The sequence below is a fragment of the Bombina bombina genome, chromosome 3 (genome assembly GCF_027579735.1).
Source record: "Bombina bombina isolate aBomBom1 chromosome 3, aBomBom1.pri, whole genome shotgun sequence".
Classification (NCBI taxonomy): domain Eukaryota; kingdom Metazoa; phylum Chordata; class Amphibia; order Anura; family Bombinatoridae; genus Bombina; species Bombina bombina.
This window is the reverse complement of record NC_069501.1, coordinates 632,325,140-632,352,138: the sequence shown is the minus strand read 5'-3', so window position 1 is coordinate 632,352,138 and position 26,999 is coordinate 632,325,140. Positions and strand designations below refer to the sequence as shown.

Below are 26,999 nucleotides of genomic sequence, written 5' to 3'. Positions count from 1 at the left end.
ATATATTGTATTAGATGATCATTATAATAACAAACTAGTCACCACCAGCTCCCCGACATGTTAGAAAACATAGATAAGCACAAATCACTCTCACTAGTATCTATAATAGATTATAGAACCAATCACTATTAAATACTTGTAGACTTATGTAGGTACACCTCCTTATCTGAAAAATGTATTTGTCCAGATACGGAGAGTCTACACTGTTTCCAATCATGTATTATCACTATTTGGGGCATCACATTGTGTTATAGTAGCCAAGCGCACAACAACCACATTAGCTATTTATAATATTATGAACAGTATATTAGGCATCGGAGTGCCAAATTTATCAATTTTATCAATTGTATTATAGTATAATACATCGAGATCATTTGGGCATGTGTATTATGGGCTAGACCACCAAATAATGTGTTGTAGTTATAAGGATTTTTTTCAGTGTTAATATTAATGTGTATAGAATTGTCCAAATTATAAGGGGGGGATTATATATATAGTTATATATTTATTATGTTATTTTACAATTTCAGAAATATTTATTAGCATTAGTATTGAATACGCACTTTTGCATGTATTTTTTTCCCTAAGGTCATGTGCTAACTGCAAGATTAAAGGAATGCATAGGCTGTCGAGAGCAGAATAAAGCATATAAATACATCTAGCATTATAGGAATGTATAATAGGACTATAGCATGTAACCACAGCCTTTTTACAAGTCGTCCTAGAAGGAGACAGATAATTACAACAGACATTGGCTATTTAATTACAGTTTTTTTACCCAGAAACTTCCCAATAGGTCGATATAATATGGGTTTGTTATCTAAGTCAAGTTTTGATAGGTCAATCATTTAATTTATGCAAACGTCATAAGCAAGGGTGTGCGTATTTTACAGAAATTGATTGGTTAAGGGGGTGTAGAAATAGAGCAAGGAATCAGTGTAACAATATAGCCTGAAGAAACGGCACTCAGCTGAGAAACGCATTGCTAAGCAACAATTATTTGTTTTAAATAAAATAATTACTGTTTTATCCTTGCTCTGGACATTGGAACTTTTTTACCCCCTTATGGTTTGGATATCCGCTTGGTTGGAGTTTCCATATCAAGGGTTTACTTTCATCGGCCAGCTGTTTGGTATCCCGGATCTAGTTTGTCATCGGAAGTGGTCAGTGCGGAGAGCCTCGATCTGATCCTAAGCGTCTATTGCCTAAGCGAGTCAGCCGAACGGCTCTGAAGCTTCGGCCTCTTCGTTATTGCACTGCATGTGCAACGCCGCTTGTGAGTATATCTCCATCTTTATTACATCTGGTGATACCGGTATAGGACATACTACACCAAGAGTGCCTCTCTTTTTTCTGTATTTCAGGAACAGTTTTCATACATTTGAAGGTTTATATCACCTCTTACCCTTCTCTTCTCTAACCTATATATATTTAGATCAGAGTCTTTCTTTTTAGGTTTTATATTTTAGACCATGTACCATTTTAGTAGCCCCCCTTTGGACAATTTCTAGTTTATTTATAACCTTCTGTAAATATGGTCTCCAGAACTGTGCACAGTATTTCAGATGAGGCCTAACTAATGATCTGTAAAGTGGCATAAGACCCTTGTTATGTCTGATACAAATACCTCACCCAATGCAACAAAGTATTCGACTGGCCTTACTGGCTGCCCTCTCTACCAAAATTTAAATCATTTGAAATAGTAATTCACAAGTACTGTTCCTCTGCAGTTACAGTCAGTAATGTACCATTGAGACTATAACTGGCCTTTGAGTTTTTGGATCCTGTATGCACAATTTTAGTTTTGGTAATATTAAAGTGACATGAAATTTAAAACAAAAAAAAGTTTACTACTATTATTTCACAATTCCTTACGTGTTCCATTTTTGCTCTGTTCTCTGAATTTTGTATTGCAATTCCCTTTTTCCCCCCAACCCCCCCCCCCCCGTGGGATGCATTATACAAGGCATATTGGGGGGGGGTCTACTTGGGTATGAATATGGCGGCTGTGTTCCGTGCTGTACATGTGCATTTCTTCCTGCTTACGTAGCCACTGACGTCACAGGCATCAACTGCAGCGGTATTTCAGAAGCAGACAAGCAGGATCTCCTTCAATGATAAACACTTTGCATGCAAAAGATGATCTTAACAAATGCACATGTTCACGGACACAATATCCTATAATAATTATATTCATAAAACTGAACGTTGATTGGACAGTTTGTTTAGCAGTTGAACAGCCCCTTTTTAGGGGCTGTCTTTAGGTATGTCAGATTGGAAATAAAATACTGTATTGTTATATATATATATATATATATATATATATATACACCGCACTTTTTTCCCCTTGTGTAAGTCTTGAAATCAGGGTGCGGCCTATAACCAGGATGCTACCTTGAATGGTCTGGTTGGGGTTGTGCGGAAGCGCTGTTGTTACAGGGAGGGGTTTGGGCAAACACACAGCAACTTCCTATTTGCATGTATGGAGTGCGAGTGACGTCAGGCGCCATTCCTAATCACCTGTTCCCGGAAGAAACTAGGAGGAAACTTGCCCTGGCCAGACGGAGCAAGGACCGTACTGGTTAATAACCAGGAGCAGGCAACTAAGGCAAGTGTGATTCCTGGTTAAGAGCTATCTAGGGTAGGTGCTATATGTAGCGGCACTTGATGGAGGAGTTGACCGCTGTACTACTGAGGACCAGACACGCTAACGAGCGGTGTAGACGGGGTGAGTCACTCATTGAGTCCCTAGCAAAAACACAATTTATGCTTACCGGATAAATTTATTTCTCTTGTGGTGTATCCAGTCCACGGATCATCCATTACTTGTGGGATATTCTCACTCCCAACAGGAAGTTGCAAGAGGACACCCACAGCAGAGCTGTAATATAGCTCCTCCCCTAACTATCATAGCCAGTCAGTCGACCGAAAACAAGCCGAGAAAGGAGGAACCATAGGGTGCAGTGGTTACTGTAGTTTAAATTTAAAAATTACCTGCCTTAAAATGACAGGGCAGGCCGTGGACTGGATACACCATAAGAGAAATAAATTTATCAGGTAAGCATAAATTGTGTTTTCTCTTGTAAGGTGTATCCAGTCCACGGATCATCCATTACTTGTGGGATACCAATACCAAAGCTAAAGTACAAGGATGAAGGGAGGGACAAGGCAGAAACTTAAATGGAAGGAACCACTGCCCGTAAAACCTTTCTCCCAAATATAGCCTCCGAAGAAGCAAAAGTATCAAATTTGTAAAATTTTGAAAAAATATGAAGCGAAGACCAAGTCGTCGCCTTGCAAATCTGATCAAAAGAAGCCTCATTTTTAAAGGCCCAAGTGGAAGCCACAGCTCTAGTGGAATGAGCTGTAATCCTTTCAGGAGGTTGCTGTCCAGCAGTCTCATAGGCTAAGCGGATTAAGCTTCTTAGTCAAAAAGAAAAAGAGGTTGCCGAAGCCTTTTGACCTCTCCTCTGTCCAGAGAAGACAACAAACAAAGCAGATGTTTGACAAAAATCTTTAGTAGCTTGTAAGTAAAACTTTAAAGCACGGACCACGTCCAAATTGTGTAACACAAGGATGGAACAACAATCTCTTGATTGATATTCTTGTTAGATACCACCTTAGGTAAGAACCCAGGTTTGGTACGCAGGACTACCTTATCCGTATGAAAAATCAGATAAGGAGAATCACATTGTAAGGCAGATAGCTCAGAGACTCTAAGAGCCGAGGAAATAGCTACCAAAAAAAGAACTTTCCAAGATAAAAGCTTGATATCTATGGAATGAAGAGGTTCAAACGGAACTCCTTGAAGAACCTTAAGAACCAAGTTTAAGCTCCATGGTGGAGCAACAGGTTTAAACACAGGCTTGATTCTAACTAAAGCCTGACAAAATGCCTGAACGTCTGGAACATCTGCCAGACGCTTAACTAGCTGACAATCCTTTTTCCAAACCTTCTTGGAGAAAAGATAATATCCTAGCAATCCTGACCTTACTCCATGAGTAACCCTTGGATTCACACCAATAAAGATATCTACGCCATACCTTATGGTAAATTTTCCTGGTGACAGGCTTTCGTGCCTGTCTTAAGGTATCAATAACTGACTCGGAGAAGCCACGCTTTGATAAAATCAAGCATTCAATCTCCAGGCAGTCAGCCTCAGAGAAATTAGATTTGGATGGTTGAAAGGACCCTGAAGTAGAAGGTCCTGTTTCAGAGGCAAAGACCATGGTGGAAAGGATGACATGTCCACTAGATCTGCATACCAGGTCCTGCGTGGCCACGCAGGTGCTATCAGAATCAAAGATGCTCTCTCCTGCTTGATCTTGGCAATCAGTCGAGGGAGCAGAGGAAACGGTGGAAACACATAAGCCAGGTTGAAAGACCAGGGCGCTGCTAGAGCATCTATCAGTGTCGCCTTGGAATCCCTGGACCTGGATCCGTAACACGGAAGCTTGGCGTTCTGGCGAGACTCCATGAGATCCAGTTCTGGTTTGCCCCAACGATGAATCAGTTGTGCAAATGCCTCAGGATGGAGTTCCCACTCTCCCGGATGAAAAGTCTGGCGACTTAGAAAATCCGCCTCCCAGTGCTCTACACCTGGGATATGGATAGCTGATAGGTGGCAAGAGTGAATCTCTGCCCAGCGAATTATGTTTTAAACTTCTAACATCTCTAGGGAACTTCTCGTTCCCCCTTGATGGTTGATGTAAGCTACAGTCGTGATGTTGTCCGACTGAAATCTGATGTACCTCAGAGTTGCTAACTGAGGCCAAGCCTGAAGAGCCTTGAATATCGCTCTTAGTTCCAGAATATTTAATGGAAGGAGTGTCTCCTCCTGAGTCCACGATCCCTGAGCCTTCAGGGAGTTCCAGACTGCACCCCAACCTAGAAGGCTGGCATCTGTCGTAACAATTGTCCAATCTGGCCTGCGAAAGGTCATACCTTTGGACAGATGGACCCGAGATAGCCACCAGAGAAGAGAATCCCTGGTCTTTTGGTCCAGATTCAGTTGAGGGGACAAATCTGTGTAATCCCCGCTCCACTGACTGAGCATGAATAGTTGCAGCGGTCTGAGATGTAAGCATGCAAACGGCACTATGTCCATTGCCGCTACCATTAAGCCGATTACTTCCATACACTGAACCACCGAAGGGCGCGGAATGGAATGAAGAACCCGGCAGGAATTTAGAAGCTTTGATAACCTGGACTCCGTCAGGTGAATTTTCATTTCTACAGAATCTATCAGAGTCCCTAGAAAGGAATCTCTTGTGAGTGGGAATAGAGAACTCTTTTCCTCGTTCACTTTCCACCCCTGCGACCACAGAAATGCCAGTACTACGTCCGTATGAGACTTGGCAATTTGGACGTTTGACGCCTGTATCAGGATGTCGTCTAAATAAGGGGCTACTGCTATGCCCCGCGGCCTTAGGACCGCCATAAGTGACCCTAGAACCTTTGTAAAGATTATTGGGGCTGTAGCTAATCCCAAGGGAAGAGCTACAACTGGTAATGCCTGTCTTAAAAGGCAAACCTGAGAAACCGATGATGATCTTTGTGTATCGGAATGTGAAGATAAGCATCCTTTAGATCCACTGTAGTCATATATTGACCCTCCTGGATCAGTGGTAGGATGGTACGAATAGTTTCCATCTTGAACGACGGAACTTTGAGGAATTTGTTTAAGATCTTTAGATCCAAAATTGGTCTGAAGGTTCCCTCTTTTTTGGGAACCACAAACAGATTTGAGTAAAAACCCTGTCCCTGTTCCTCCTTTGGAACTGGATGGATCACTCCCATAACTAGGAGGACTCGTACATAGTGTAAGAATGCCTCTCTCTTTATCTGGTGTGCAGATAATTGTGAAAGGTGAAATCTCCCTTTTGGGGGGGAAGCTTTGAAGTCCAGAAGATATCCCTGGGATAAAATTTCCAACGCCCAGGGATCCTGAACATCTCTTGCCCACGCCTGGGCAAAGAGTGAAAGTCTGCCCCCTACTAGATCCGTTCCCGGATAGGGGGCCGTTCCTTCATGCTGTCTTAGAGGCAGCAGCAGGCTTTTTTACCTGCTTACCTTTTTTCCATGTCAGGTTTGGTCTCCAGACCGTCTTGGATTGAGCAAAAGTTCCCTCTTGTTTATTATTAGAGGAAGTTGATGCCGCACCTGCCTTGAAGTTTTGAAAGGCATGAAAATTAGACTGTTTGGCCCTAGATTTGGACCTGTCCTGAGGAAGGGCATGACCTTTTCCTCCAGTGATATCAGCAATAATCTCCTTCAACCAGGCCCGAATAGGGTCTGCCCCTTGAAGGGAATGTTAAGTAGCTTAGATTTTGAAGTCACGTCAGCTGACCATGATCTAAGCCATAGCGCTCTGCGCGCCTGTATAGCAAAACCAGAATTCTTAGCCGTTAGTTTAGTCAAATGAACAATGGCATCAGAATAAAAGAATTGGCTAGCTTAAGTGCTCTAAGCCAAGTATGTCATCCAATGGAGTCGCTACCTGTAAAGCTTCTTCCAGAGACTCAAACCAGTACGCCGCAGCAGCAGTGACAGGGGCAATGCATGCAAGGGGCTGTAGGATAAAACCTTGTTGAATAAATATTTTCTTAAGGTAACCTCTAATTTTTTATCCATTGGATCTAAAAAAAAACAAAAAAAAACACAACTGTCCTCGACAGGGATAGTAGTACGCTTTACTAGAGTAGAAACTGCTCCCTCCACCTTAGGGACTGTCTGCCATAAGTCCCATGTGGTGGCGTCTATTGGAAACATTTTTCTAAAAATAGGAGGGGAAGAGAACGGCACACCTGGTCTATCCCATTCCTTATTAATAATTTCTGTAAACCTTTTAGGTATTGGAAAAACATCAGTACACACCGGCATTGCAAAGTATTTATCCAGTCTACACAATTTATCTGGCACTGCAATGGTATCACAGTCATTCAGAGCAGCTAAAACCTCCCTAAGCAACACGCGGAGGTGTTCAAGCTTAAATTTAAATGTAGAAATATTAGAATCAGGTATCTTTCCTGAGTCATTAACATCACCCACTGACTGAAGCTCTCCTTCCTCAGCTTCTGCATATTGTGAGGCAGTATCAGACATGGTTCTTAAAGCGTCAGTATGCTCTGCATTTTGTCTCACCCCAGAGCTATCTCGCTTACCTCTAAGTTCAGGTAGTCTGGCTAATACCACTGACAGTGTATTATCCATGACTGCCGCCATGTCTTGTAAAGTAAACGCTATGGGCGCCCTAGATGTACTTGGCGCCATTTGAGCGTGAGTCCCTTAAGCGGGAGTCAAAGGGTCTGACACGTGGGGAAAGTTAGACGGCATAACTTCCCCCTTGTCAGATTCCTCTGGTGATACATTTTTTAAAGACAGAAAATGATCTTTATTGCATAAAATGAAATCAGTACATTTGGTACACATTCTAAGAGGGGGTTCCACCATGGCTTTTAAACATAATAAACAAGGAGTTTCTTCTATGTCAGACATGTTTATACAGAATAGCAATGAGACTAGCAAGCTTGGAAAACACTTTAAATCAAGTTAACAAGCAAATATAAAAAACGGTACTGTGCCTTTAAGAGAAACAAATTTTGTCAGAATTTAAAAAACAGTGAAAAAATGCAGTAAATCAAACGAAATTTTTACAGTGTGTATAATAGGCTAACAGAGCATTGTACCCACTTGCAAATGGATGATTAACCCCTTAGTTCAAAAAACGGATCAAAAAAACGAAATAGACGTTTTTTTAACAGTCACAACCAACTGCCACAGCAAGCTGTGGCCCTACCTTCCCCAATAAACGACTTTGGAAAGCCTTTGGGACCTTTAGAGATGTCCTATAGCATTCAGAGGGCCTTTGAGGGAAGCTGGATGTCACAGTTTGTAATTTTAACTGCACCAACTGTAACTTTTATACTACAACAGTGGAAATTGTTTCTAGTCAAAATTTAAGCCAGCCATGTGGAAAAAACTAGGCCCCAATAAAGTTTTATCACCAAAGCATATATAAAAACGATTAAACATGCCAGCAAACGTTTTATATTGTAAATATCATAAGGGTATTACCCCTGGGAGTAAGCATGATACCAGTCGTTATTAAATCACTGTATTCAGGCTTAACTTACATTAATCCGGTATCAGCAGCATTTTCTAGTGTTTTCCATCTCTAGAAAAAATTATAACTGCACATACCTGATAGCAGAATAAACTGCACACCATTCTCTCGCTGAAGTTACCTCATCTGTGTAATCCCCTCAGACATATGTGAGAATAGCAATGGATCTTAGTTACAACCTGCTAAGATCATAGAAACCTCAGGCAGATTCTTCTTCTATTTACTGCCTGAGATAAAATAGCACAACTCCGGTACTGTTTAAAAATAAACTTTTGATTGAAGAAAATAAACTAGCTATATTTAACCACTCTCTCCTACAACGTCCTTGCTTGTTGAGAGTTGCAAGAGAATGACTGGCTATGACAGTTAGGGGAGGAGCTATATTACAGCTCTGCTGTGGGTGTCTTCTTGCAACTTCCTGTTGGGAATGAGAATATCCCACAAGTAATGGATGATCCATGGACTGGATACACCTTACAAGAGAAAATATGGTATAAGGTATGTGCATTGATATGAAATGAAACACTGGCAGAATGTTTGGAATACACATGTTCTATACTACTTTTATGGTTATCTTGCACACCGACTTGGAAACATTTTTCTTTTGGTATATCCCCAGCAACATCGATGTGCTCAGGATGGGAGTGGCAGGGGCTTAAGATAAGAGTGGAAGCTGCTGTGAGTTATAAGCTGTGACAGGAGGGTTAGTTAGGATTAGTGAGGAGGGGGTTGTGTGAGGCAGAAGGGGGCTAAGAGGGTGAGGAGGGCTGAAGGGAGGCTTGTGTAAGGTAGGTGGTTAATAGGGTGAGTAGTGGGCACTGTGTGAGGGAAGGAAGCAGCCTGTGAGGGTTATGAGGGGTGTGTGTGTGTGTGTGTGTGTGTGTGTGTGTGTGTGTGTGTGTGTGTGTAAGTGGGGAGGGTAAGTAAGCATCTGTCAGGGAGGGAGGCTAAGAGTTAAAAAATGTAATTTCTTTAAAATGGCACCAAACTTTAAGGGTGCGGCTTATAATCAGGAGCGGCCTATACTCGGAACAATACGGGTAAATCATTTTAAAGTATAACAAAGCATTGTTTTCATATTAAAGTAAGTTTATTTTATTGTGCTAATCTTTAGTAATCTATATATATTTTGTTAAGGTACTTTTTCACACTCTTTTAATCCTTTAAACTTTAGATCCCATTTATTTGCTCAGTCCTCCAGTTTTTTGTTTTTTTTTAATATAACTGCTCATTTGATCCACACCTCCTAGAACATCAACTTGGAGCCCACTCCCAATATCACCCATGAACATGTTAAACAAAACAGGCCCAAGAACTGACCCTTGCGGAAAACCACTAGTAAATTACCCCTCATTTGAATGTACTCCATTAATTAAAACCATCAAACCTGCATTTTACACACATAATCTTAACATCTACTCCAAGGCAATACATTTTGTAAATAAGCTTGTTGTGTGGGACAGTGTCAAATGCTTTTCTAAAGTTTAGGTACACTCCATCTATGGCTCCTCCCTGGACTATTAAACTTAGTTACATGGACAAAGAAATCAATTAGATTAGTCTGACATGATGTTCCAGCAGTGAAAACATGGTGTCCTTGGTCTTCCTACCTGGCCTATAGTTAAATGAATCTTCCCTACTACCCTTTATATAAAGAGGGACTACATTAGCAAATGTCTAGTCTTCTGGAACAACTCATGTTAACAGTGACTGATTAAATAAAGCAGCTAACAGAGTAGCTATCGCAGACCAAAGTTCTCTTAGAACCCCTGGATGAATATTAACTGGATCCACAGACTTATTTACTTTCATTTTTTATAAAGCCCTTGAAACCTCTTCCCCTGTAAAAAGAGAAGTACTACCCACATTATCCTTTAAAGTAATATCCCTAAAAAAAAAAAAACTAATTTTGCACAGCAACAACATCATTACTAGCCAGATTATTTGTACCTAGATGAACAATTACATCCAACACCTGGAAGTGGGGAATAAAGGACTCTGAGCTGAGGTGCCCCACAAATTGGCCTTGGCCAGGGCCCTCCTTTATCTTTCATTTTCTTGAACTACCACAAACTTCTGGGCCCACTTGTACATAATTTTAAATAAATCTGTCAAACCCGGATTTAGAATATACTGTTTGTATTAAAAGGGACATTAAACCCAAAATAAATACTACATATAATGAAGTATTCAAAGCAAAGACTAGCAAGAGAATAATATGCAAATATACTTTTTTCACTAGTTGTTTAAATACTAAAAAAATATAAGTGTAAAATGTTATTATCCATAAAGCAATGGAGCAGCCATGTTGTAAAAAAAGGTTTCCTTATCCGTTGAGGTTAAAATCAGGGATAGCTGTAAATGAGTCACTAGAGAGTGTTCAACAAATGATTATGCAGAATATAGAAGCTTTAAGGCTGGATTCTGCCTTCTAACAGGAAGAGTTAAATTGTAGCAAAACGGGACAAAATAAATACACAAATATATTTTAGAATTTCAAGGTGTGTCATGTCCTTTCAAAGATAGTGACCAACAATTGTGTATTCAATTTTGACATCAGAGCATTTAAAAAATTATATATATATATATACATATATACACACAGTATATATAAATGTTTTTCTGTTCTAAGAATATAGCACATAGGATTAGTAGTGACTTCTTATGAAAGATAACCCATTCCCCTCATTTTTAAACAGAGGATCCTGTTTCAATGGAATCGCAGTTAAAGCACTCTCCATTACTCATGTGTCTTACAAGGTTCACGTGTCATTATTCCTTTAGTAATATTTTCAGCAGCACATAAAAACTCCCAGGGTTTACTGCTACATAATGCAAGGGGGTGTGACAAATTACAAGCAATCTGGGCTACAGTGCCAGGTTCAATCTGAGTAGCTATGTCTAGAAAACAGTTTATTTCTTCAAAATACATCCATATTAAAACAGTTATCAAAGTTATGATTAGAGTCACAGCCTTGATGCTGTATTACTTTTTCATAATTTTCAGCTTTTCCAGGAGCATTCATTAGCATTACAAATATAGAACTTGTTTGTTACTAATACCCAGCGTGTCACAAATGTACACCAAATAAACCTGTAACCGGAGATCAGGACTAACTGGTCCAGGAAGAACATCCTGCTATACTACATCAGCTGATTTTCACTATACACTGAAACTAATCTTCCCTAGAAAGTCTTAAAAGCCCAGACTAGGGATCTAAATACAATGTAGCAGTTATGTATATCAAGCATTCAAAATTAAAGGGAATAATTATTCAAGTGTCTAATTATAGAATACACTTAAAGGAAAAGTAAAGTATCAAGGACCTCTATGCAGCAACACAAAGTACATATAAAATAAGGTTGAGTTTAATTCATGAATTTTTACGTAATTTATTAATAAAGTTATCATTTTACCTTTCAATCATCAAATATTTATAGCCGTTCCTCCGGCTGGATAAATAAAAAATGTTATTTGTAAATGACGAATATCGTCTTCAGAATTCTGATTGGTCCCCCAGTGGCGTCTGGATATACTCGCTCACACCCCCAACTTAAAAGTATGCATGCGCGACTCATTGAATTCACTCCCTGTATAGAAGCGCGTTCATGAGACATGCATGCGCACTTCTTCAACATTGAGATTCATATGAATCACAGCAGAGACAGCACCTAAATGCATGCACAAAAAATTATGTTACATGGTAGCGAACAGGCCACGTCACGTGGGCGTAACGCACCGAGCAGAGAAGGCCCGGGGAGCTCTGGCTACATCACTACCGGATTGTTGGAGGAGAACAGAACGGCCCTCAGAGCAACTTACATACCTTCCCGCCAACCCAGCTTACCAGTGAATCTGACTCAACGGGGATCATCAACCTGATACGGGAACTGCAGGGCCTCAGCCGCGTAGCAAAAGACAAACCGGAGACAACAGCAAACAAGCAAGCAGCAGGGAAAAGAATGCTGGGCAGAAACGTAAGGCCCCAGAACCAACAGCGTCTGCTAACTGACAAGCGGAGACCGGCTGATTTTCCCACGTGGACACATTGCATAGAGACCTGAGAGTCACACACCCGACAAACCCACGGGGAAGAACCGAAGAGCTCCCTTGAGCGCCTCATTCACCCGCACACCAGTCTGGGTATCCCACCGAACTGACATGTCGGAGACAACAGGGCCTCGACTTTGACAGAGCAGCTACAGGAGGTCAAGGGAGAAACCATACCACAAAACAGTAAGCGGTAGTGAGGTGCAACACTGGGCAAATTCATTAGGCCCTGGTGCCAGCAGACAAGAGACCTCAATAGCAGCGCAGGGGCATATATATATAAAGGGGGCATAATACAACCGGCACCCCGACAGCCTGAGGAAGAGCGGGGAAATCAGGAGAGGGAAGGAAGGAAGGAAGGGAAGACAGAGGGAACCTATAAACGCCTATATAAAAATAGACCCAGCTGTCACGAAAAGGGGACTACAGTAATACTAAAAGCAATCCATAAGCAGGGTATCAACCCAGAAAACTGAACTTAGTTTGCCTCGCAATAAGGGACAGGATAAATGGCCCCCACTGTGTGACGTAGTAGAAATAAACCTATGTACAACACAGTCTCACAACTTATTACCGGCATAGAGTTTTTTGCAAGGGGTTAACGTATTCTCACAGAGTAAGCAGGCAGCAAACTGCACAAGGTCTTGACCTTCTCACGTACGACCCCATACTGTATAACTGCAAGCACTGTTAAACAGCAACATACCCTGGTATGTCCAATAGAAGGGCACAAAGGCCAACAAAAGGCTCCCAACCAACAGCTATGGAAAGCTAATCTCCTGTCATCTGATACAACCTCTAATACCCCTAGAGAGCAACAGGAAGGGAGAAAACAAAACAGCCACGGCACAAACAACCCATACAGACATAATTATGTCACAAAAGAGGACATTAAACACCTAGCCTCAATAACGGACATTAAAGACGCAATGGCGGATGTAAAGCAAATGTTCGCAGAACTTAAAAAAAGATACAACCGCAGTCGACAACAGAGTCACCCAAATCGAAGAAAAACAAGAATATATGTGCTCAGACCTACAACAGCAGGCAAGTCTTCTACAATCACAAGAGGTGGCAGTGCAGAACCTGACTGAACGCATCGAAGACCTAGAAAACAGGAACTGGAGGAATAACTGGAGGCTGCAGGGAATCCCCGAAATTGTTGAGTTCGTCAACCCTACATAACTACATACAAGAACTCTTCAAATACATTAAGAATACTCCAGCGGCAGCGGAGGTTCAAATTGAGAGAGCACACAGGGCGCTCCGTCCTAAACCACCAGCAAGAGCACCCCCTAGGGTTGTTATTATCAAACTTCTATCCTACAGAGATAAAGAGGACATCCTCAAGCACGCCAGAGTAAGTCACCCGATTGTCTACGAAGGAGCGAACATTCAGGTTTTCACAGACCTCTGCCCAACTACACTCCAAAAGAGGAGAGATTTGAGATATAATCACAACTGTCCTTAAAGAACAGCAAATCCCATACAGATGGGGATTCCCAACAAGTATCATCGCGAGCAAAGACAACAACACAGCAGTCTCAGACCTGCCAAACTTCAACCAAACGCTTGAAATAAAGATACAACCACCGCGGATGTTGAATGGAGAAAGAGGAGATCCCCAAGGATTGGCCCCATCGGCAGAAGGGAACCCACCTAGTTAAAAGACACACTACTTTAAAGCAGCTGACAAAGCTCGAACTGGTATTCCCTGAGCTCATTCCGACTGAGGGTCCTTGCTAAGGACAATAACTATTTGCCCCACAAAGATAAAAAAAAGCACATCCAGATAAGTTTAAAAACCCCGTTATATATGTTTACATCTTGCTTGTTTATGTTACTCACATTATATTTATGTTTTATAAATGCTAAAAGAGCAACACTCGTTAGAATGTTTTTTACACAAATAAGTTGCATGTTTTTTATTTCATGAGTTTCACAACAGGGACGGGGGATGACCTTGACCCTGTTGTCCACAGAGAGTCTAATGTAAAACTAACCAGTGGCCCAGACAGTCAAGGACTACAGACTCAGTCACGCATACATCACAATGGCTAACATTGCATGAGCGGTAAATGAGGACTTCTCCTCAATTGTGCGCAAAACGGGCCCAATTGCAGCAATGCAAATAGATACATCTCCAGCATGTTAAGGCAAACACGATACAACCAAAGATGTACCAATGCAGACAACCAAGAAACCACAATCGCACTCACACACTTACAATCAAATATAATAAATATAGCGACAGGGTACCAGAGCAGATATTGGTCACTGACATTCAAATCACTACAGCAACCACGAACTTCTGGTTGATTCTTCCAACGACTAGCTATAAAGTTTCAAGACAGCCACGACACAGACCCGCACTTTATTCTCGTAGCCTGTCGCACACACCACTAGCCTAAACATGGGATAGGGAATACGGGACAAAAAAGAGGAATAACAGACATCAGACCGAGAACGGGGACCCCCAGCAATGGGCGAAAAATAGACACAAGCTAATTGTATAATATGGACCTTGCAAGTACTAGTATAAAGAAGTATAGGTACCTTTCCCTTCCATCTTACTGTTGTAAATTTTGTTCTCTTCTATTTATTATGATTAATTGTAACAAAGTTGCATGAACTCACAAAAAAATGAATGAAAAAATATAAGTAACCACACACTAGCTCTAGGCCTACTACCCCTGAATTACTATATTGGTATTGTAAATTTATGAACTGCTACAGAGATCTGTTTTTTTTTTTCTTCCCCCAAGAGAACACATCTAACTCCCTCTCCACACCCCAGCTTCATAAAAGCAAAGCTCTTACTCCCTACTACTTTCCCTCCCAATATTAAATCGGATATACTTAAAGCACTTAAGGAATACTTTGCATTAAATACGACTGACAACATTCAAAAATCCACAATATGGGAGGCAAATAAATGTGTCATAAGAGGCGAGCTAATTAAACAACAAGCTAGAATAGTAAAACAATACAAGGACTGTTACGGGGCCTAGCTTGCGCAGGTCACAGAGAAGAAAGATGCCCATAAACAGAACCCAAGCGACGCACTATTACAAAAAGGGCTACACCAAGCTAGGACAGACCTCTTGCACTTCCTACAAGAGGAGCAACAGAGGCAAGCATTAATACTACTACAGCAGTTTTTTGAGTAGGGAGATAAAGCGGGAAAACTACTGGCTCGCGCAATAGCACGCAAAAAGACTAGCACATATGTGCACACGTTAATAGATGCTCAGGGTATCGCCAAAGACTATTGCAAACACATATAGGGAATACTATAGTGCTCTCTACAACCTGCAGACATCAGGAAACACACCAGCAGGTACTCCACAACATGCCAAACGCGAGCAAGCAATTCAACAGTATATCATGGCAACAAACACACAAAAATTATCCAGAGAAGACTCTGAATCTCTTGAAGCCCCAGTAACAAGGGAGGAAGTCTTACAAGTAATCAAAGACTTGCCCACTGGTAAGAGCCCAGGCCCAGACAGTTTTGGCCTGAGATACTATAAAACCTTCTCGGGCAAACTGGCATTGCGGTTACTAGAGGTATTTCATTAACTTTCCGACTCACAATCCCTGCCCAGATCCATGCTAGAAGCTCATATTGTGGTTTTAATGAAACCAGGCAAACCATCAGACAGGCCTGAAAACTACCAACCTATATCCCTTTTCAATTCTGATGTCAAAATCCTAGCCAGAATACTTGCGAATAGATTAAATAAACTACTACCCCAACTAATATCCACAGATCAAGTAGGATTCATCCCCGCTCGGTAGGCCGAGACAATACACTCAAAAATACTACAATTGATCACACACGCCAATGTCAACGTCATTTCATTATCCTTAGTTTCAACTGATGCGGAGAAAGCGTTTCACCGGGTACATTACTTAAATTCGGCTTCGGGACTAGATTCATCAATACAGTATTCTCATTATACTCCGCTCCAAATGCCAGCATTAGAGTAAACGGCAGATTATCAACCTCCTTTCCAGTAAATAAATGGGATGAGACAGGGGTGTCCCCTGTCCCCAGTCCTATTTGCTCTCACAACAGAACTACTGGCTAGTAGAATACGAGATAAGTCAACAATAAAAGGAATCTCGGTAGGGAAAAAACGGAGCACAAAATCGCAATGTAAGTGGATTACATCCTAATAACAATCTCCGATGCCATTCCATCCCTTCAGGCAGCTCTTGACGAGTTTGCAGAATATGGAAGGGTATCGAACTTCCAATGAAACCTCTCAAAAACGGAGATACTTAAAGTGAATGTAATTTTTTCAGGTTTGGATGATATAGTTTTGTAGATTATCATCCGATTAAGCATACCGCCACAATAATTTTGTAATAAAAGTTATCATTTTGTTTTAATTTTATATACTAAATATCGATCATTTACCCGCTCCTCCCACTCACTGTTTGCTAATTCTTCTCCATATTACGTAAACAGCGGTCCCACCCGCTGTTTACACATCGGCACTGCACGCTCCCGTGTAGATTTTCCATTGCGCATGCGTTACTCCTGTTTCCGTTGCATTGACAATATAAACATAGTTGGTCAGATAGATAAGATAGATAAGACAAAGTACCTATATACGGAGCCCTTTCATATCCACTAATCCAAGCGGTACAATAGTTAGGAAATGACAGGACTCCGTATAAAGTTCTATTGCGACGCCGTATTTAGTTCTATTGCGCATGCGCGAAATGTGCTCGAGCTTACAATAGATGAGCTTTGCACCGCAAACGAACGCATGCGCAATAAGGACTTATTACGTCATGGTAAGCGGGTGGGTCCCCCTGTGGTTAGAGCCGTTATTGGCTATGAAGACGTCCATCAAAAACTACAGGAACGGAGCGCGAATGCCGGGAGGAGGATGAGTTTAGCGAAAATTATTAGAAGATATTGAAAATACAGGTAACGATGTAAAATCTTAGGAATTGATGAATGAAAGTCAAGTTTTGTATTGACAACTAGTACACAGATGTATAGACAGGAGGCTGACTTTACAATCACTTTAATATAACGGAGCCCAAGGCCACATTTGACAGACTTAAACAGAACTGCCCGATTAAAATAGCACATACGTCCCTTAAATATTTAGGAATCAACCTTGAAGCGCAAGTCAGAGAACTAGTAGATATCAATTATAAAGCAATTAGGCATGACATAACGAGAGACCTTGCTGACTGGAGAAACAAAAGTATATCTTGGCTGGGTCGCATTAGTGTGGTCAAGATGAACATCTTACCCAGAGTACTCTACATTCTACAGACAATCCCAATATCAACATCACACCATCTAATGCACCAAATGCAGACGGCCATAGAAACTTACATTTGGAACGGGACCAAACCTAAAATCCAATGGAAGACGCTATATCTACCCAGGGAGGAAGGGGGAGCGGGGATACCACACTTAGAGACCAACTGCAGAGCCATTAATCTACAAAGATTAATTGAATGGTGTCACAATTTCAAAAACAAAGCATGGACGCAGATAGACTGCAAGATCCTGCAAAGAGGTAATGTGGGAACCCTGGCATGGGTCACTACTTCACGCCATCCTGGAGCAGTTGAAAAATACTTACTCCTGTGGGATGTCTTCTCCATGTGGGACAAGATGATACGAGAGGAGGTCTTCGTCTCCTCACAAAACTCACCTTTGACCACGGTCAGTAAAAACCCTGATATAGGGATTAGAGAGAGAACCAGGGTCCAGGGCCAAACTTCAGTAGCAGATAACAATATCACACATGTCTTGCAACATGATAAACAATCACAGACCGAACTGGAAGAATGGGATCACCAAACATTCTTTTCCTGGTTCTGTACGGCACAGCTAGTATATTTCAATTCAAAACACAAAAAAACATTTCAGCAGACAAAAAACACAGTTTGAGAGATTATGTGAAACAAACCAGCCCCCAAAACACCTCATCTCGAAATTATATAAAATTCTCCTAGCAAGGGGGGAAACATACCTTCCGTCTTGAGTGCATGCCTGGCACAGAGAACTAGGAGAAACCAATAGAAACTGAGGATTGGCACAGAATCTTTAAGAGACATAAAAAGGCCTCAGTATCTGCCAGAATACAAGAAATGCACTATAAAATTCCTTAGCCGCTGGTACCTAACCCCCCAGAGGCTCAGAAAAATTTACCCAATGACAAAAAACGGGGAGTGCAGGAGAGGCTGTGGAGAGGAGGGTACAATACTACATGTATGGTGGACCTGTCCCAAAATTCGACCCCTATGGGATGAGGTATACACTGAAATGAGCAGGACCCTCGCACTCACAATTACTCCCAACCCAAAACACCTACTTTACCATGAGCTCCCTAAGTTAGATGAAAAAGCAAAATATTACTTACTACTTCTGATGTTGGGCGCAGCCAAGGGGCTCATACCCAAACACTGGAAGAAGACAGAGGCGCCCACCCTACGGGAGTGGAAGGCTGGAGTCGGGGATCTTCTCAGGCTGGAGTGCTATCACTACAGGAAAACGGGCAGAATAGTGACCCATAAGCTGATGCAACTGACATGGGAGGGCAGTGGACTCTAAGTCAAAAACATAACAAGTGGCAATGACTCCCATAATCCCTATCCCACCTCCCCCCCCCCTTTTTTTTTATTTTTATTTTTAAAGTAATTTAGATTCATCGCAAGCACAGAATGGGCCCCTTCTCTCCAGCGGTGTATCACTATCTAATTACCGGATGCCATGGACTGTGAAGTCGACGCCGGAAGGAGTGGCACACTAGAGGACTGAAGTTCTGGGGACTTTTCAGAGAAAGGAGTATTAGCTGATGCGCGCATGCGCTTAATATGGATTATAAATATGCCTGTGGTGCTTTTCCGACAGCAGATGTTACCGCTCATTTCATGAAAAATTTAAACATTAAAATGATGGTATGTACAAACTTTGTTTTTCAAATAAAAAGTTTTGTTAGATTACATACTGTATATAGTATTTATTATAATAATGTCTTTTAATAGGGTTCTTATGTCCATTATTTTCTAACCCTTCAGGTAACAGCTTTACAATCTGAATATTAAGAAACCAACCAACCATTTTTTTGCATAAAAGTAAAGAAGCTTTTTAGGTTAGGTATTTGTATCCCTCATTTTGGCGACCTACATGCACCAAGGAGTAATCATAATACTAAGAAGAAGAAGTCATTATTATCAATATATTAATACATTTATTAGTAGTAGTAATAATAGTAATAATATCAGGTTCAACACACACTTTCCCCTTAACCCCTTCAATGCACTACCTGTAGGAGCATGACAAGCCTTTCTCACCATGCAGGGAGATTGCCGATGAAACGCTGTGTTCGGCGATCCCCCTCACTACAGGCCGGGGATCGCTGGTAGCCTAGTGGGAGGCGCTCCCAGGCACAAATCTAAGCAAGGATACATACCAGTAGCTGGATTGAACCTCTCTAATCTATATAAAAAAAAAGCATAGCAGAGAAGTCCCTCTCCTTAAAAAAAAAAAAAAATATATGACTTTTGTCTGTATATAGTCAGGTGATCAGTGTGGTACTACACAATTGAACCTCTCTAATCTATATAAAAAAAACGAAACGTCCGTATGTTAAAGTGAAGGTAAACTTTGATGAATGAAAGTCTGTTTTTTTAAAAATACTATTAAAAAAAAAAAACTTAGCTTTGTTTTTTTCACAGCCAGAGCAGCTCCCCCTTCCTGGAAATCCTCTCTTCACACGTCAGCAATGACTAATACGGCTTCCTCCAATCACAGCATGGCCTCAGGCAATAACTACCCTGGGGGAAAGCCGCGATTGGAGGATTTCACCAAAGTTTACCTTCACTTTAACCTTGATGACAATGCGGTCAGGCGATCACAGTAACAGCAGTGGTCACCTGGCCATTTTCAACATTATTTACTAAAATCTTAGCAAAATTTTTTTTATTTTTCTTTACAGTTTTTGATGCAGCTATCACACATGACATGAAATATAAATATAATAATGATATATTGTAAATCTGCTGGGCCTGCTGAAAAAAAATATATATAAAATTTGTGTGGGTAACTGAAATTTGACTTACAATAGGGTTTAAATGTAGGTAATAAAAAAAAGCTCAAAATTGTCTCAGCACTGGAGTGCAAAAAAATACTTGACAGCGAAAGGGTTAAAGGGACAGTCTAGTCAAAATTAAACTCATGATTCAGATAGGGCATGCAATTTTAAACATCTTTCCAATTTACTTTTATTATCAAAATGTGCTCTGTTCATTTGGCATTCTTTGTTGAAAGCTAAACCTAGGTAGGCTTGTATGCTAATTTCTAAGCCTTTGAAGGCCGCCTCTAATCTCAGGGCATTTTGACAGTTTTTCATAGCTAGAGGGCATTAGTTCATGTGTGCCATATAGATAACATTGTGCTCATGCAGGTGGAGCTACCTAGGAGTCAGCACTGTTGGCTAAAATGCATGTCTGTCAAAAGTACTAAAATAGGGGGAAATTCCAGGCAGCGGCCATGACTAGTCGCACAACTGCATGCTGCTGCAGCATTCCAACTGTTTTTGCATGATATAATCTCTTACGGACTCATCTTCAGGCTATATAACTAGATCTATGACCTACTAAAGAACCTGTATCTGATGAGCTCAATATCATAGAAATAGCTGCTGGTTTCAGTGCCCAGAGCAAATTTGCAAGACTGCGGCCTACATTACACCCATTACCAAGACCTTGTCGTTACTCAGCATTCAATGCTGAATTTAACTAACATCTGCCAGACATGATCACCACGGAGACTGCTTATTATCTGCTAGAACTAAAGGCTCTGCTTCATACACATCAGCTTGCCTTTGCAGAAACACTGCAAACTATCTTTGACCCACACAATCTAGATGCCGCAAAAACAGAAAAAAATTGGAAGCCACACGATACAATCCCATGTGCGTTGCCGCATAATGATGGGTTGCTTCTAAGTGGGAATCTGATCACCACAAAGGCAGAGAGCGACATGAATATTAACGCATGTGAAGAGCCAGCGTGTGAGCTGGGAGTTGATGTTCACAAGCAATCTGCACTTGTCTCTGCACAGAGGTATGTTGAGGGGAACTTACACACTACTGCAGAGACTGCAAGTCAGCTATCCGCTGCTGACCGTACACCATATTAGAGACGCTCTCCTAAGAGAATACAGAGCGGACAGCCAAACGACATATACTACCTCCTAAATCGCTGCACCATGAGAAGACGGCATGGAAGGCACCCTAACATTGTGCAGCTATCTCTATTATTGAAAGACTGGGCATTCTTGGTACATAGTGCATACAGCCGCACTGGTGTTGGCTAAAAACAGGGAGTCACCCCTTTTACTTTCCACACATCCTGGATAATCAAGTGACAATGCATACACAAAGTTTTAATGTTTATTAGCATTAGGTTTAACCTTCCTTAAAGCCTACAATGAAGCCCTATGGGGGCTAATGCTTGTCGCTAAGGAAACCTAAAACAGTTATCTCCCATTATACTTACTTGTTAATATTCTGACAGTATTCTACGTGTTATTTATTAGCGTGTAAAATTGTCACGGGGTCTTTCCTCTCCTATTTATACCTATATAACTAATTAGAATATCATACTACCACCTATAGAAGTAGTTATTAATGAGTCTGTATGTACTAAGACCTACATAGATGGACATAAGTCTATATAGCTCGACCCTTGCCACGCTGTTTCTATAGTTCTCACTAAGCACTAGTCAGGCAAATCTACCTCACACACACTTTTTGTGCAAAAGTTTTAGGCAGAAAATGCAAAGTGAGTGAACAGAAGAAAAATCTAATTCAAATCAATATTTGTTGTGAACATCCTTTGCCAATAAAAATAAAAAACAGAATAATTCTTCTAGGTACACTTGTGCAAAGTCAGGAATTTTGTAGGTATAATGTCAATGACACGATTAAAGAATTATACCAAACGGGTGCTAATGATCATCAATGTAATATGTAGTTTGAAACACAATCATTGAAAAGGGACAGTCAAGTCCAAAACAAACTTTCATGATTCAGATAAGGCATGTCATTTTAAACAACTTTCCAATTTACTTTTATCACCAATTTTGCTTTGATATCTTGGTATTCTTAGTTGAAAGCTAAACCTAGGAGGTTCATGTGCTTATTTCTTAGACCTTGAAGGCCGTCTCTAATCTTAATGCATTTTGACAGTTTTTTACCCCTAGAGGGCATTAGTTATTGTGTTTCATATAGATAACATTGAGCTCATGCACGTGAAGTTACCTAGGAGTGAGCACCGATTGGCTAAAATGCAAGTCTGTAAAAATAACTGAAATAAGGGGGCAGTTTGCAGAGGCATAGATACAAGGTAATTACAGAGGTAAAATGTGTATTATTATAACTGTGTTGGTTATGCAAAACTGGGGAATGGGTAATAAATGGATTATCTATCCTTTTAAACAACAAAAATTCTGGTGTTGACTGTCGCTTTAAATGACACAGATGTGTAGGAGGAATAAAACTGGGTAAGAAACAGCCAAACTCTGCTAAGGTGAGGTTGCTAAAGACAGCTTAATATCAAGACATACACCATAGCAAGACTTAGCACTCCAACAAGAAACAATGTAGTTATACTGCATCAACAAGGTCTCTTCTAACCAAAAAATTCAAGGCAGACAGGGGTTTCCAGATGTGCTGTCAAAGCTCTTCTGGAGAGAAACATAGATGCAGTGGTCAGCCAAGGAATCTTAGCAAAACAAATAAAAAAGACACATCATACTTACTTCCCTTCGCAATTGAAAGGTGTCCAGCAGTGCAGTCACCTCAGAACTGGCAGAAACGAGTGGGACCCTGAAACACCCATCTACTATCTGCAGAAATCGTCTTCATGGAAGATTTAGAGCTAAAAGCCGTACCTCAGATGAGGAAACAAGGCCAAGTGACTCAACTATGCATGAAAAAACAGGAACTGGGGTGCATAACTTGGCAGCAGGGGCTCTAGACTGATGAGTCAAAATTTGAAATATTTAGCTGTAGCAGAAGCAGTTTGTTCCCTGAAGGGCTGGAGAGTGGAACAAGAATAAGTATCTGCAGGAAAACAGTGAACCTAAATGGAATTAAACCCTAATTAATGTATTGCTAACCCCTGTATTTGTCCTACTAGTTCACGTCAAAATGACTGTTGTGAAAAAGGTCTATTACAACAGGTTTGTGCAAGACATGCTTAGCGTCGGATTTCCCGCACGGCTATTGGCTAAGAGGTAGAAACGTTACCTCTCAGTAAAATAGCGTTCTGCCGTGGGCTGCCTTAGCAGCTCAGTGCGGAAAGTGCTGCAAACAAATAAAGGAGCTTTTAGCATGAAGTATTTTATACTTCATTACTGAAAGTCCCCTTTATTTGTCCCAATGGTAAATCCTAGTGTTTCAAAAATGCTAGGATTTACCATCACTTTAACCTTTTAAAGCAGTTATGACAGAATAGAACGTCATAGCTAAAGGCTGTCCTGAAGCCTTCTGTGCTGTCAGGACTTGATCGCGGTCTTGGGGCATTCCTAGGGTTGTAGGGATGCCCCCCAGACGCGATCCAATAATTGAAATCTCGCGATCGTGTGCACGATCGCGTGGTTTCAATTTGTCTACATCGGAACAGTTGTTCCGATGTAGGCACTTTAGCCCAGACTCGAAAGGGTTAAACACCAATGTTTATGGAACTGTGAACTATCTGATTTAGGGCTGTAGATACTTCACAAAACAGTGCATTTCCAGCTTACTATGCTGTCTCTGATGCTTTTTCTAAATGAATACAGTCACATGTTTTATATTATTTACATTTTAAATTATGGTTTTACTAAAGGTCTCAGTTGCAGTCCACTTCTTGAATTTATCAGTTTAAAGGGACACTGAATTTCTTTTGTGATTCAGATAGAGCATGCAATTTAAGCAACTTTCTAATTTACTCCTATTATCAAATTTCCATGATTCTCTTGGTATCTTTATTTGAAATGCAAGAATGTAAGTTTAGATGCCAGCCCATTTTTGGTGAATAATCTGGGTTATTCTTGCTGATTGGTGGATACATTCATCCTCCAATAAAAAAGTGCTGTCCAGAGTTCTAAAACAAAAAAGAAGCTTAGATGCCTTCTTTTTCAAATAAAGATAGCAAGTGAACGAAGAAAAATTGATAATAGGAGTAAATTAGAAAGTTGCATGCTCTATCTGAATCACAAAAGAAAATATTTGGGTTCAGTGTCCCTTTAAGTCAACTAAGCTCAGTTACATATGCTCTACATGAAAAAGCACTTCTTCAGACATCTACAACTCCTTAGGATGCCAGACAAGACTAGTCTGCCAAATGCAATAGGAAGAAAGACAGAAAGTTATACAGCACTTACACAGTTCAGGAATACAGGAATGTAAGCCCATGCTAAACCTACTTGCATAATTTTTGTTGCTGAAAAAATATGTTTTGGCTGAAAGAACAGTTAAAGGAACAGTCTACTTAAAAAATGTTAATGTTTAAAAAGATAATCCTTTTATTACACATTCCCAGTTTCGCATAACCAACATTTTTGTTAAAATACTTTTGACCTCTATGTTTACCCGTATCTAAGCCACTGCAGACTTCCCCTTATCTCAGTGGGGGGGTTTTTAAATCTTGCATTTTAGCCAATCAGTGCTGGTTCTTGCATAGCCATTATCGTTCTACATAGGAGTGAGCACAGTGTTATCTATATGTTACACATGAACTAGCTTGGTGTAGCTGTTGTGCATGATTTAAAAAGCACTGAGCTAAGGGGCAGCCCGCTGGGGCTTAGAAACAGGCAAACTAAGAGCTTAAAAAGTATATTAATATAACAATGTTGATTGTGCAACGCTGGAGAAAGGGTAGCAAAGGCATTATCTATCTTTTTAAACAATAAACAAAATCAAGTAGACTGACCCTTTAAGGCACCATCAGGAGAAAAGATCTAAGGATTTGTTTTTGAGCCTGAAAGTTGCCTCTACAATAATCAAGTTCATTAGGAGAAAAGTGCCAATAAATGGGTATAAAGCATTATCCTTTCATTTAAAAGGTTTAATTGCATTGCAAAACACTGCTAGTGACCACTCGACTCAGCTAAAGAACTGTGGGATTTGAAACCAAGAATACAATGTATTTGCTCCATGTAGAAGCAAACTATTTAAAGGAACTAATGCAGGAGAGAAAGAGAAAAAGGGAGAGATAGAAAGAAAGAAAGAGAGAGAGAGAGAGAGAGATAGATTGTTTGGGTTTTTTTCCACTTTGCTTGTCAGGAAGATTATTAATGAAAGTCAAACTTTCTAAAAATACATACATTATATATATGTCTGCCTTACAAACAGGTTTGATGACAAAGTCTTGAACTTCTCTCTTTATTCTGTCATGTCAAAAACCATTTTATTCATTGTTATGTTGATCTATATTTACATATAAAACAAAAAACAACACACAAATAAAAAAAGCATAGCATTGATTTTATAATAGGACTGCCAAGGGACACTGTTTTGAGTTAAACAGAGCTAAGACATATCATCAGTTTTCATCTTTCCACAAACAGCGCACTCTTGCTATTGTGCTGACACTGGGTACTGCATCCCTGTCCTGATGTGACAAGATGAATCAACTTTTATCTGCCTGATATCTACATTTCTCAATAGAATACTGCCAGCACTTCAATTACATTATTCTAAATCAAGATATGTCATTTTATAGCTTACATCATGTATAAATTGTTCATTTTCATCCACCCATAGTGTGTATAAGTGAAATTATAAGCATGCAATTCAAACAGCAGTGCACAGTAGTTCTGTATAAGGGAATATGGTCAGCAGTAAATATGAGGGCAGGTCTCCTCTTGGGAAAGCTATTCATCCTTTTACCCATAGTTAAAGACTTATCTTCCTGCTCTTATACTAAACATCATGAGCCACTGACACACACAGCTTAAATATTGCTCAACCTCTTCCAATGACTGGAAAAGCTCCACTGAATGTCTTCTACACTCTTATTGACTGATAAGCCTCCTCTAGTGAATGCAGTGACTAATTAACACAGTTCCATAATAGCCTTCACCAGTAATCCATTAACAGACACACAGCTTCACTGACAATGACTGCTAACTATTCTCTAATAACATGCTCCAAGCTCCACTGACAATGACCGCTCACCTTTCTCTAGTGGTAAGCAGACATGCCTGCTCAACCTACTCCAGTGAAAAACGGACAGCTCCACTGACAATGACTGCTCACCCTACTCCAGGTAAATATAGAAAGCTCCACTGACAATGGCTGTTCACAGTTCTCCAGTAATAGGCACACAGCTCCACTGACAGTGACTGCTCATCCCCAGTGACCGAATAACACAGGACACAGCTCACTGACAGGCAAACACAACAGCACATGTAAATGTCAGCTACAGTTCCAGTGACACTGACATATCATCCTGCTCTAGTAACTGGCAAATACAGCTACACTGACTTCTCCACTCACAGCAAAATATCACAATGACCGATTTACAATATCTGCTGCCACTCTCCGTTTACAAGAATACAGCTCACAGCAGTACGTCACCGCAGCTAGTGATTCCCAGGACAGAGTTCCCCGTTCGCTCTTACCTCCTCAGATGCTTCTCCAATCCTGGTCTATCACACTCACCGGGTCACCCCACCGGAAAAACCACGACGTCACTTCTGGCGCCTGCCCACTTGCCGATGACGCATCACAACAGCGACATATTTCCCCGTGACAGGATTGTCTTGAAACTGTTTTCCTCTAGCGAATA

At 40.7% G+C, this 26,999-nt stretch overlaps 1 protein-coding gene across 4 annotated transcripts in view; it reads right to left on the bottom strand.

Annotated features, from left to right (window-relative positions):
• Window positions 1-26,991, bottom strand: part of VMP1 (vacuole membrane protein 1) — a 551,238-nt gene extending 524,247 nt beyond the window's left edge. Inside the window, exon 1 of one of the 4 annotated variants that reach the window (XM_053707328.1) lies at window positions 26,873-26,991. The gene's annotated coding sequence lies outside the window, so the exon portion shown is untranslated. Of the gene's footprint in view, window positions 1-26,386; window positions 26,610-26,707; window positions 26,797-26,832 lie in introns of those variants that run through there. The other 3 variants (XM_053707326.1, XM_053707329.1, XM_053707327.1) reach the window with 3 other exon arrangements.
• Between the last annotated feature and the right edge of the window lie 8 nt (window positions 26,992-26,999).